Source organism: Mytilus californianus, unplaced genomic scaffold (genome assembly GCF_021869535.1).
Source record: "Mytilus californianus isolate M0D057914Y unplaced genomic scaffold, xbMytCali1.0.p SCAF_28, whole genome shotgun sequence".
Classification (NCBI taxonomy): Eukaryota; Metazoa; Mollusca; class Bivalvia; order Mytilida; family Mytilidae; genus Mytilus; species Mytilus californianus.
This window is the reverse complement of record NW_026262677.1, coordinates 585997-596375: the sequence shown is the minus strand read 5'-3', so window position 1 is coordinate 596375 and position 10379 is coordinate 585997. Positions and strand designations below refer to the sequence as shown.

The 10379-nt window shown below is 32.0% G+C and overlaps 1 long non-coding RNA gene across 1 annotated transcript; it reads right to left on the bottom strand.

The window, feature by feature from the left end:
• Positions 1 to 1355: 1355 nt before the first annotated feature.
• On the bottom strand, positions 1356 to 5938 carry LOC127732798 (uncharacterized). The gene is made up of 4 exons (XR_007996433.1): positions 5824 to 5938; positions 3493 to 3557; positions 2723 to 2831; positions 1356 to 1418 (listed from the first exon to the last, which is right to left on the bottom strand). It is a non-coding gene; the product is annotated as an uncharacterized LOC127732798 (long non-coding RNA).
• Positions 5939 to 10379: the final 4441 nt, after the last annotated feature.

Sequence of the window (10379 nt, the reverse complement as noted above, 5' to 3'; positions counted from 1 at the left end):
TAGCACGGATTTTTTTTAAAATTGGTCCAAAGTTGGGGTCCGACACCCTACCCTACCCTAACTTTCAAAGTTAATAAAAATTTTCCTACGGCAATACTTTTTTCCACACTAGGTGCAAATGAAAGTTGGGACCCTTAGGCATGCTTGACTAAAATTTCCAGGTGGGGTATAGCACGGATTTTTTTTAAAATTGGTCCAAAGTTGGGGTCCGACACCCTACCCTACCCTAACTTTCAAAGTTAATAAAAATTTTCCTACGGCAATACTTTTTTCCACACTAGGTGCAAATGAAAGTTGGGACCCTTAGGCATGCTTGACTAAAATATAGCTAATTAGTAATATCCCTGCACACCATACATTGATTACTAAAAATAAACCCTGCGTCTCATCAAAACTAAGCGAAACCCATTGTTATAGAAAGAGAATGATTGGCTAAAACAGATTTGGCTGACATGAAAGTATTAAAGTACGAACGCAACTTTGAATTTCGTGTAGCATAGAAATACTGGTACTTTTTAGGAACTATTTTACAGGATGCCGAGAATATGGAAAGCTATTTCACACAATATCGAACAAAATTTTTCTGATGGAAAAGTCGATACCATGAAACAAGAAAATTTGGCCATATTTAAAGAATTTCATTTTGTCAGTGTTGACAGTTGAAGTTTTAAAGCGTGCAGTACTATGTTGAAAGCACATATTATTAGTATTGTTTTTAAAATATTGAACAGGAAATGAAATTTCAAAATTCTTGAATTATGTTTTCGACTGCTAAATTCAAGCTAAAACAGATATTGTTGTGATTATATAAAATAAAAACGTTTTAGTAAGTTTGAATCTTATGCAACTTTTGGGTTTATAGACATATCTGAAAACTGGCTGCTAGCGGAGTGGCTGCTAGCGAGTGGCTGCTAGCTTGAGTCTAGCCTATTTTGAAACTGTATCGTAAGCCCTTTTAAAATAGCTAAACAGGAGGCATACGATAAGGCTAGCGTTTTTCGTTCTTCCTGAGAAGTTCTTGCATGAAGTCTTTTTTATTACAATAATGGAATATATTTACAAGATTGAATTGTTGCAAGAGGAATGCCGATTGTTTATTGCAAAACGCGTCCTCCGAATGTAGCAAATATGTTAAAAACAGTATCTAAATTGGTGTTAAGCAGCATTTCGTTTTTTTGGAGAAAGATGTACCATGAGTGTTCATAGACTCTTTTAGTTTTTTAGGTTTGCATCTTACAGTTTATTATTATTATTTTTATTATTATTATTATTATTATTATTATTATTATTATTATTATTATTATTATTATTATATTACTATCATGATGATTATTTTGTGAAAATGAATAATCATTAAAAAAAATCTCGTGTTACCTGAGATAACAGTTCTCTCAACACATCCATATACACTATCACACCTGAAAAATTAACGAATCACACAACTAAAGAAAATGCATCACCAAAACGTAAACCTATTGACAAAAAGAAAAAAAAAGATATAACTTTCACATTCTGTTATTGGGTATATAACTAATAGAAAACCACAGTTAAGCTGTTATGAATCAAATACAAGCCGAATCACGAAGCTCTCACTGCAGCGGTGAAATGTCTACTTAAATTAGAAAATTGTTGTTCTAAATCATACAAAATACAGTAGGGAACAGTTTCAACCTTTCGTAACATTTGTTTTGAAGCATTATGAGAACTTTTTTTTAGAACATTTCGCAAGTAAGTTATCCAGACACCATAACCTTTATACCCCAGAACAGAAGACACATCTGAAATGTAAAAGTTTTATACAATTCTTTCATAGAACAATTTTAAACAGTTCTATCAAAGAGCAGAAAAAAAAAGATTCATTTTAATTATTTTATTTGTCTATCTATTTATTTATTTATTTATTTACCAGTATGGCTGTTTATATACATATTCAGTGCTGAATTTCATTTCTTAATTTAATGCAATGACATTGTTTACTTTTCTTGATGTTCAGTAGAAAGATGGAATAAACATCATATATTGTCTTCTTTTCAAATGTTTTTGTAAACTACATTTTGGTTAAATCAAGTATACACGTGAATATGTACCCGATAGCAACAATAAGATATGCAGGGTATAGAATTTAAGTCCTTTTTGCTTACAAGTGAAGCAGCATTGATACTGAAATATTGAAAAGTAAAAAAATAGTCCAAATATCGCATAAAACATATATTATGATAATAAAAATGAAGGCTATGTTATATCAGGACAAAAAGTTTCCCACTAAATGAAAAATAAATCGCCCAATTGTTTCAGTATTATACCACTTTACATTTTATAACAATCAAACTAAATGTATGTTGTACTGTTACACAACTGTCCCATGTTATGGGAGGGTTGGCGCCTTCAAACATGTTAACCCCGCCACATTCAAACAAATTTGGAAGTTCTATCCTATAAATAATCCTGACAGTTACAATAAATATACTTCAGAACTGTTTTGGAACACTTTTGAACATTTCTTTGTCAGATTACTTTAAAAGTTCTGAAGAGAGGTTAGAACTGACCATAATTGAAAACTATTTAAAGACAATGCCATCATTTTGTTAGAGGGAACAGTTCAGAATGTCGTGTCTAATGTTGGTGCGAAATAATGCCAATTTAAATAAAGTCCGCAATATTGAACAGATTCGGCGTCAATAAAGTTTCTGATTAGAAATATCATTCATAACGTATAATGTACCTTTCGTTCTTTTGACAGCTACAAAGGTATCCGCATTTCTTTCCCCATCTTTCCGGTAAACATGGCATACAAGGAAATCCGTCCTTTAAAACATACCCAATGTCACATTCTATATATCAAATAGATCGCGTTTCTCATAAAAATTAGTTCAGCCTGCTGAATATAAGCATATTTCATTTGGGCGTATAGCTAGAGATTCATTCAAAATTAAAAATTTAAAATCTAACTCCGTCACCTTTTTGGTATTTTATTATAATATTTGTTAACAAAAAAGACATTCTTTCATTGAATAAAAGCGTAGACATATTGTTGCTTTTTAATAATATCAGCGGATGTAATGGTTCATAATAATTGCGACTCAGAAGATATATTTTCTTTTGATTTCCCATGAATAGAACTTGTTTTAATCAGGTTTTCGAAGCTATAAGAAAGTCGTATTGTATTTATTTTCTCATCTCCTTTTCATAATAAAATTGGAGAAAGCTTTTCAGACCAAAAATATATTCGAAGCCAGCAGTTACTTCCGTCAATCATTTACAAGGCAATAGATATTCGAATTTATGGGTGGTTGGTTTTGTTGTTTGCTTAACTTCAATTGAGTTTTCTTTTCTTTTTTGCATATTGAGGAAGATACATGTCTTTAGCCTGAAATTCCTGAATATTGTACCAAAGGAATAATGGTTATCTTTGGTGTAAAATATTGAATGTCCGTTCTTTTGGTATTAAACAATTTTTTATCGTTGTTTTCGGAAATCTCGACAAAAACATACCTATACACGTGCCATTCTTCTCCTCGTGATTATTACAACAAAACCATGACAAAATTACACCATTGCTGTACAAATACAAGATGTAGTTCAAAAACAGTTTAATTCAAGTAATCATTTATTTTCAAAATGGACTTTTGAATGCTAAATAATTTCTATACTGAATCAAAAAAGAGTGTGTTGATGTGTTGGTGATTCTCTCCGGCCACTCTGACTTCCTCCACTAATAAAAACTTACAGTCACAAAATAGCATTTTAGTGCTGAAAGTTGCATAAAACACCAATCAATCAATCAATCAATCAATCAAAAACAATTTAATTCAAGTAATCATGTATTTTCAAACTGAACTTTTGAAAGCTAAATAATTCATATACAGAATCACATACGAGTGTGTTAATTTTTTTTCATTTATATTCACTATGTCCATTGTTGGTGTGAATAACAAACAAAATTACAAGTAAAACGAACTTGATGCTGCTCGGTGCCACGGCAGTCATTCGGTAAATTGAGAAAAATATCTTGAAAAAATAAGTAACGGTGGTCAAGTATTGCGATCCAATCGTGAAAGATCTGGTATAGAATCGTGGAGGAAATCTTATCAAGTAGACACATGCAACGTCAGTAAATAAACTAATTTTATAAATTATAATGACAAATATTGGGGAAATAAAACAATCTTTCAAAATGGTTCAACATAATGATCAATATCCAATATAAATCAAGGTTTTAAAGTACACCGTTTTTATAAAACTAAAAAAGGCAGATTGCTCATCGAAATTTAAAGACACACAAATGTAAACAAACATGATTTTTTTTTCATATTTTGAATGTATGACCTACTTTTCTCCTTAAAATGTCGTTCCATATTACTGTTAAGTGGTTCCTAAAGTAATTGTGTTGTAGTTTAATTAGAAATTTAGCAAAAATGGAAATATTTGTAAAACATAATATAACGGATAGTGAAAGATCTGGTATCGCTTTTTGATGATCGTGAAAAGGATCGTGAAAGATCTTTAGCCGCTTATTCGTTATTGTAAAATCAACGACAACAATCAAATCATTCTTTAAACACTTGATAACTTAGTGATATTGGATTGGCATGATTTATTCCGGTTCACTTTTGTTTGTGGATAGGGCTTTGATGGTTCAATTCCATTGGATCTGATTATTTGATAATACCACACCAACTTGTTGCCCTATAACAATATAGGTCCGTCTGTCCATCCTGCATAAGTTTTATGTCGTACGAAGTCCATTTCCATAATACACTTTTTACATATGTAATATATAAATTAAGGACTTTCACTCAGTCAATACGTTATATATTGACATGTTAGATTATATTGAACCTCGGACTTCGTCCTCGGTCAATATAATTTGTAAAGGTCCATATATAACGTATTGATCTCGTCAAAAGTTCAAAATTGATAAATATATCACACAAAAAAACGAAAAAAGATGAAATCATTAATTTACGTTCTTTGTAAGTTATGAACGCTTCCGACCAATTACAAGTATATCAATTGGTAAAAGGAATGTTCTAATCATTGAGTCTGATCACGCCTTGTCTCTCAGAATCAAATTAATGCGTTGCCTGATCTTTCACGATCAATTATGATTAAAAATCAACACAATTATACTTTTTTTTCAATCATTTATAAGGCAATAGATATTCGAATTTTTTCAAATGATAACTTACTTTTATTTTAATGCACTATCTGACACACTAAAGATTAAGTTTCAATCAAATACATCATGATATAATTAATGTGACCTTTATAGATACAAAACGTGATTTTTTTCCTTAATGATTGCCATAGGATTGTGTGTCGCCTTTTGTGTTTTCTTTAAAAGTACTCATTTTTTCCTTACCGTTGTGCACAGTATTATTTAGGAAGTTGAATCATTTTGACGGACATATATTTTTTTTCTGATTTGTACCACATTTTGAAAATAAAGCAGATTTTTTTCACAGGTTTTGAAGTAAAATTAAACTTAATTGCATTAATGATTTAATACCAGATCTTTCACGATTTCATTGGCAATGCTTGACCACCGTTAGTTTTTCTTTCACGCTCATTTTTCTCGATATATCGAATGACACCCAAGGGTGTCATCATGTTTTGTACTGATTTTAATAATTTAGTTCATGGTTTTAAAATGCAATTGATTAACAGACTTAGTTTACTACATTTAGAGTAAATCATTATTTAATTCTGTCTCTCTACAATTTAACACAAAAAGCTATTTTTATTGTTGAATTGTTTCACATGTGAACTGTACAAAAACGCTAGCCATCATACTACATTTTCATCAAACAATATTTAGATTACATTGCATTATTGTAACATTTCTCACTCTGAACAGAGCCTAAAATCCAAAAAAAAACATAAATCACTATCTTCAGTATCTTCATGATAAATTGTCATGATAAAAAAGTCAATAATTTCCGTGATTCTACAAAAACAAGATAAAAGGATGTCACACTTACTCCATTTCCGGCAATGAATCTAGCGAAACACATGTTTATGCATCGTCATTAAACGAACAAGGAATTGAGAACGACGCTCACTGATTAAACAAACAATGGCATTTTTGGAATAAATATTGATTCACTCATAGGATTAAACACATTTATTCTAAAACCAGTTGTTGATACGGGCTATGTTCTTCTCGTATATTTTATGATGGTATGATACTAAACCCCTAACTGGAGGGATTCTGCTTGATTTTCATATGATGAAGACATAATCTTTCAATCAGTTTAATTGAGGTCTGGAACTGGCATGTCAGTAACTGCTAGTAGTCCTTTGTTAAATTATGTTGATCTTTGTCATTTTGCTAATTTTCTTCTGTCACCTATATATTTTAACATCGGAATCGGACCTCTTTTCTAAACTGAGTTTTACTGTACGTATTGCTGTGTGTTTGTTTATTCTACATTGGCTAGAGGTATAGATTTAATTCCGCCGTATTTTCGCGCCTGTAACAAGTCAGGAACCTCTGGTTTTTGTTAGTCTTGTATGTTTTTTTAATTTTGGTTCATTTATATGTTTCAGAGTTTAGTGTGACGTCCATTTTCGCTGAACTAGTATTCATTATTGTTTAGGGGCCAACTGAAGCGCGCCTCCGGCTGCGGGATTTTTTCACTGTTGTGGTCTTTGGCTGTTTTCTGCTCTTTGGTCGGATTGTTGTCTCTTTGACACGTTCCCCGTTTCCATTCTCAATCTTAGTATTGTATAAAAACAAAAATGTTATTTTTGATCGTCTATGTATAAATCTTTGAAATAATATCAAAAAGAATTTGGTTTTTTTTTTTTGACACATTTTGGTGTAGACCTTTATTTTTTTGTTTACAACTCTCTACGCTCCGGACTATATGTATAGACAATTCTCAAAAAGAATGCGTAAGTTAAAACCTGTTGTCCTATCAATTGCTATCATTCTTGCTTTTGCAACATATTTTGATTACATTATGTGTCTGTTGTTGAATGCGATTTTCATTTTTTTTTCTGGTTTTGAATCTTGATTTTTGTCTCATTTGTCACGGATGTTTTTTTCACATTTCGAACCCACAGTACAGTTTACATTTTTGCGATTGTGACACCTATATGCAAATTGTAACTGTATGGTTGCTCACCTTGAGCCACAAGAAGGGTTACGCTAGTGGAAATGAAAACTTTCAACCTATAAGTCTTGAAACACAGTAAAATAAATTGTTGACACATATATATGTCTCGCTCTTGTAATGTTGGTGGTAAAATGCAAATGTCGAAACTAAAATAGCACTATTCAAACTATGCATAACATTCAGAGTCATTGAACCATCACTAAAGGTGCAGGGCCAAATAACCTCCAAGGAAATGAGATATAAAACGGCATACCAAATACCGTTGACTTATTTTACGTGGTTCCCTTTAAACCAACCATTTGGTCTCTTGTGGAGAGTTGTCTCATTGGCAATCATACCACATCTTCTTATTTTTATATTAAACACAAACTTTAACTTGTAAAATATGCAAACGTTTTAAAGTTAATGAACCATGATGATAGGACAGTGTCTCTATAGAAATGAGACTTGTAATTGATTATTCAACTGCATACCAATTATCACTGGCTTAATATTAGTGGTTTTTCTTGAACTGAACTGCTCAAAAACTTTTATAACCTATGCAAAAGACCATGACTGAAAAAGCGGGGCTAAATAATCTCAAGAAATAAGATGTGTCAATGCTAATACAACTGCATATCAAATAATATGGACCTACCACTAGTGGTTCCCCATAGACTGATCATGATCTAATCACAAACTAAGATATGTAAACTAAGAAAACGTTTCAAAGTCAATTAACCAATACTGAGGGTGCGGGGTCAAATAATCGCCAGGAAATGAAATGTGCTATGCTAATACAACTGCATGACTTAATCACAAACTAATACATTGCTGACGCCGCCGCCGGAAACAGCACGCCTAAGTCTCGCTTTCTCCACTTCGTCGAAGCGAGAGCAAAACGTGGATCTAGCTCTATTGCAGACCTTTTCAAGACTATCTTGTCACTTCTAATAAATTAAATAATGATCAAACAGGATTTATTCCTGGAAGATGTATTGATGAAAATACTATTTATAAATCTATGATATTTTATTGTTTTCAGAAGAAAATTATATACCTGGTATTATCTTCGTAATTGATAATGAAAAGGCGTTTGTCTGTATTTCTTGGAGATTTATTATAAGAGTATTGGACCTTTTCAAGTTCGAACTGTAATGTTTATTGGTCGCTAAGGTTACAAATACGAAGAATCTTATTGTAACGATACATGATTAAAGCTGGAGAAAGCGTTATGCCGGTTTAGACGTTTGGCGGGAATGTTAGTGGCCGGGTCGAAGGTTATAGGGGTGTTCATAAGGAATTATCTATGTTCCGTAAGGGGAATAATGTATTCGACATCGGGTATATAAGAAAATAAGAAACGCCACTCGGAGCTGTCAATGAGCTGTCAATATTCTTACATAGAAGAAGACCAGTAAACCAACAGAGTTACGTGGTGAAGATATTAGTTGCGTAGTGTACGAGCAATAATATCGAAAGGACACTTTGTACCGGGTACAAAGTAAACGTACAGGTTGGATTGGATATTCTAAGTTGACAGAACAGACTGTCCCACTCGGAGGGCAGACTGTACCAGCCCGCACTGTCTGGTAGTGACAGACTGTCCCACTCGGAGGACAAGTTGTACCAGCCCGCACTGTCTAGTAGTGACAGACTGTCCCACTCGGAGAACAAGCTGTACCAGCCGCACTGTCTTGTAGTGACATACCGTCCCATTAGAACAGGCTGTTATATTGTATAATGCTTGTATATATTATTGTTCATGGCTACTTTGTATCGACAAAGACTCGGTGTGTATATTTTAGTTCATTGTGCATAACATAGATAGATATATAGTTTTTAGTATTGCCGTATTGTTTGTGGACAACTTGGATCCAAAGTTAAACTGGAACGCTCGTTTGCGATATAAACGCCTGGTTACACGTTACAGAACCATCAGTAAAACATTGCTTTATTTACTTCTATATTAAAATTTAAAGTCATATGAAACTTCAAAGTTAAAAAAAAAGTTGATTATGTTTTATATACTTGAATGGCTAAGTTTTACTTTCTTTTAAAAGAAAATCCTTTATATTATCAAAATCTTCATAAATGTACCGATATTGAATTATTGACTTCCCAGACACTAATTCGCCGAATTTTTTCCGTATGCAGTGACCTTAACTACGAGACCTCTCGTTATAACTTCAACCACAGCAAAACGCAAGTGCAAGGGGGAAACCGTGATGAAAGAATGTAAACAAACGTGCTCTGGAAGGTAAATAGTAATAACAGATTCTTAAAGAACAAATTTAAAACAAAAAAATTAACAAATGTTAAGGAAAAGTTTAATTAACAAATGGGAACGCATGGAAAATATAAAAACCAAATGTTCCAGCTCTTTCAATTCACCTATTTGTCACGTTTTCCACGTGCTCTGTGTTTATTGTTTATCAATGTTTAGAACATACTCACCCATTCTCGTCCAATGGAAAATCAGTATTTTCACTTCTATTTTTCATAGTACATGGCTTTCCATGCACTATAAAATGATACACATGAATGACGTTACATCGTAAATTAATTATGAAAGTGAACTCTTAAAAACTGTTCTAACGAAGTGTACAATCCCCCAAGGCAATTTCCAAAGGAAAAGAGCAAAGAAAAAATCATGAGTACAGTTGTTTGTCTAATAATTATAAATGAAATCAGGAGAATAGAACTATAAAACTTTAAAAGCATTTTAAGTTGAGATTTTTACATTGTAAATGTTATTTAATGGTACATATAAAAATCACACAATATTATATAAATATTCTTTTCTTAAATTGTATAATTTTTGACAATGAAAAAAACTTCATCAATGAATTTTAATTTACAATCGTTTCAACATCAGATGCTTATTTTTTATGGATGAAGCTTTCTTTTATTTTTTATCAACAGTCATTGTTGCTTAAAACATTGGTTTGAAGGTCTCGTTTAAAAATCAGATTAAAAACTACATGTGTTTTGCCCACACCTTTGCCCCCTTTTCATTTCTTTTTTTCTTTTCTTTTTTTTTTGGAGGGGGGGGGTCTTTAAAATGAAGGAATTTTAAATATATAAGATTAAATTATACCTGAAGCAGAAGACATCTCCATTTTTGAATAATTTATCATTTTTTGTTATCACAAAACTATCTCATTGCTCTTTCATTTAATTAATTGAAATGACCATTAAAATGATTTACATTCCTTTTACTAACCATGTTAACATTTAAAGTGAGCTTATATCAAACTTTAAATATAACAATGATAG